The sequence below is a fragment of the Pleurodeles waltl genome, chromosome 8 (assembly GCF_031143425.1).
Source record: "Pleurodeles waltl isolate 20211129_DDA chromosome 8, aPleWal1.hap1.20221129, whole genome shotgun sequence".
Lineage (NCBI taxonomy): Eukaryota > Metazoa > Chordata > Amphibia > Caudata > Salamandridae > Pleurodeles > Pleurodeles waltl.
In genome coordinates this window covers 528407911-528410756 of record NC_090447.1, presented here as the reverse complement: position 1 = coordinate 528410756, position 2846 = coordinate 528407911, and positions in this window count along the sequence as shown.

Below are 2846 nucleotides of genomic sequence, written 5' to 3'. Positions count from 1 at the left end.
GAACAACAATCTCACCAGACCATAGATCGTGGGGCAGCTCCCCCAGCTTCAGGACCTCATTGAAAGGAGCTCAGTAGCAAGGGGTCAGTATGGGTCCAAAGCAGGTGCCAAAATTTGGCTGTGAATCCATTGGGGCCTGGCGCTTTGCCAGCATGAAACTGTCCTAGCGCTGCCCGAGCTCCTTGCAGGTGACCTCCGCTGCCAGGGAGTCCTGAACCTCAGGGAGCAGGAGATGTAGGGGCGCAGCAGCCACAAATTGGCACAGGTAATTTGGGGAGTCCATTGGGTCTGAGGCGTAAAGGGTGCTATAATAGGCAGCAAATGTGGCCGCTATGTCAATGCTGCCTGCGATGCTAGCACCTTCAATGGTCAAGGTATGCGACTGGAGCCCCCCACCTTACAAGGAGTGTATAGCCGGTGTAGTGTTTTGCCTGCTTTGTCAGCGCATTGATAGCTACGGCTACAGGAGAGCAACCAGGCCTCTTGAGCCTCCTGGGTGAGCTCTTGTTTGACCACTGTCTGTGCATGGAGAGAATCCCGAACAAGTTCATCTTCCATTCTGTCGAGGTACCCTCATTCAAGGTCAAGCACCTTTGCTTCAAGGCCTTCAACTCTCTGGCAAACACAGGCCTGTTGGCCTTTGCAAAAACTGATAATTTCACTGAGTAAAGTGGCTTTTTGGGCTTCCCACATAAAGCCTGGAGAATCGACCAAGCTGTGGTTCTATTTGAAGAATCTCTGTCTTGTCTCCCGAAACTCCTCTCCTTGCAGGCACCAACAGCTCAGTCGGCATTTCATTGCGGCCCTAGTTGACGCCCAAACCACATCCATCGCCAAGGGGAAGTGGTCAGAAAGACCTCTCACCAGTACACGAACACCGAAGACCCGATAGCCCTCCTGACGGGGCACCAAGAAGTAGACTAGGCGAAAGAAAGATCTATGGGCCCTAGAGTAAAAGGCGTAACCCCTCTTAGTCAGGTGGTGAGCCCTCAATATGCTCAACACGGATAGGTTGTGTAGGAAGGCAGATAAGAGTGCCCCCGTATCAGCCCCAATGATAGCAGGTGCGCTAGAACAGTCAAAGCGAGGATCGCAAATTTCATCGAGGTCTACCCCCGTGAGCCACAGAGCTCTGAGCAACTCCCTGAACAGTTCACCTAGTCTACCCAGAAAATCGGCGGTCAGCGGTTGGGGGGCATATACTCTAATGATGGAAATAGGGAAGCCCCCCAAGTGTGCCTGTCACTGTCATATAGCAGCCATAGCAGTCATGCCATGGATTGGTTACTGTCAGAGGGATGTGTTTGCATACTAAACTGGAAGTGCCCTGTGACCAGAGGTCTCACCCAGAGTGGTATTTCTTGCGCAAAACCCTGATGGACCAGAAGTGGGCAGTGATTGCCCAGAAGTTGCGTCTGCTGGAGCAAGAGGAAGTCAGATCTCTGAGAGTCGCTTTGAGCACCACTCTGCATTTGATCTGTGTTGAGTTAGCTGTTTACATTCCATGAGAGTACTAATAACCCACCTGGATATTAAACCTCATGCCCCCCCTCCACCCCCCCCCCTCCTATGTGGCCTGGTCTGCTTGGCATAATGCTGTGTAGATGGTAATCGTGTTGGGAACTTTGCGTGTATCAGGCGTATCTGTTCCATGGAGCAATCAATGTGGAACAAAACTAAGAAACCTCTACCCTTAACATCACCCCATACTTGGCGAACTAGAAGTACCTATCACCAGAGGCTATGGGGCCACTCTTTGCCAGGGGGGCATTGTCTGACCATCCGGTGGACCACACGGCCAACTCCTCACTCAACACTCTGTCCGCACCAGGTTCTGCTCGTGGGGCTGGGCTGTGGCGATTCAGGGTGCTGAGGCGGTAGGCACCCGTTGTATGCTGTTGGTGTGTGCTCTACCCAGACAATTCCCCCTGGGTAGTCAACCGCTGTAGACGAATTTCAGTGCAATGAAGAGCTCATTCAGAGCATGTCTGCCATGTTAGCGTTCTAGCCATACCCCCCCCCCCCCCAAGGGTGAGCATCTTCAATTTCTCTTTTCCAAGAGAGGCTTTGAGAGGTTGTGGATCTAGCATAGGACAAAGTCCTCTGTTCCTTTTCCGCACCAGAAAGTAGTGGGAATAGCAACCACATTCTACTTCTGGCATTTGCACCTTCTCAATTGCTCTTTTGGCCAGAGTCTGCACTTCCTGAGGAAGCAAGTAGAGATGGTCCTCTATCAGCACTTCTGGGAATGGTGGCAAAGACGGAGGGATTTCCACAAGTGGAAGAGAGTAACACCATTTAACAATTTGGAGCACGCACTTGTCAGAGGTTATGTTGCTCCAGTACGGCAGGCGGTGTGGAGCCCTGAAGCCAACAGTATGATTGCGCTGGGTGGGGGCTTGCTAAAATGGCTTGGAGGATGCAGCAGCTGGAGGGGTGGGTGACTGGACAACACGCTGGGCATGAATGACTGGAAAGGGCATAAGGACTGCTGCTGTGATTAGGTGCCAGAGAGATGCCCAGGATCTGGCAGTGGCTCGGCTATCCTGAAAAGCATTGTATCAACTGTCACCAACCAAACAGGAGCCATCAGTTGGCATGTCAATTAGGATTGACTTCATATGCCTGAAAAAACCCAGTGGACCACAATTATGTATGACGATGGAGTACCACCATAGAGGCCATGGCCCTGCCTAGAGAATGTGTGGTGTCCAGTCCACATCTTATGGCAAAATTTGCTGCCCCTCGGCGATCCACCAAGGCTCAGTGTAGGATGGCGCAGGCCGCTTAAGGAAGCCTGGGGAGTAGCAGCACAACTGAGGTCCATAATGCGTGGGAGTATTGGG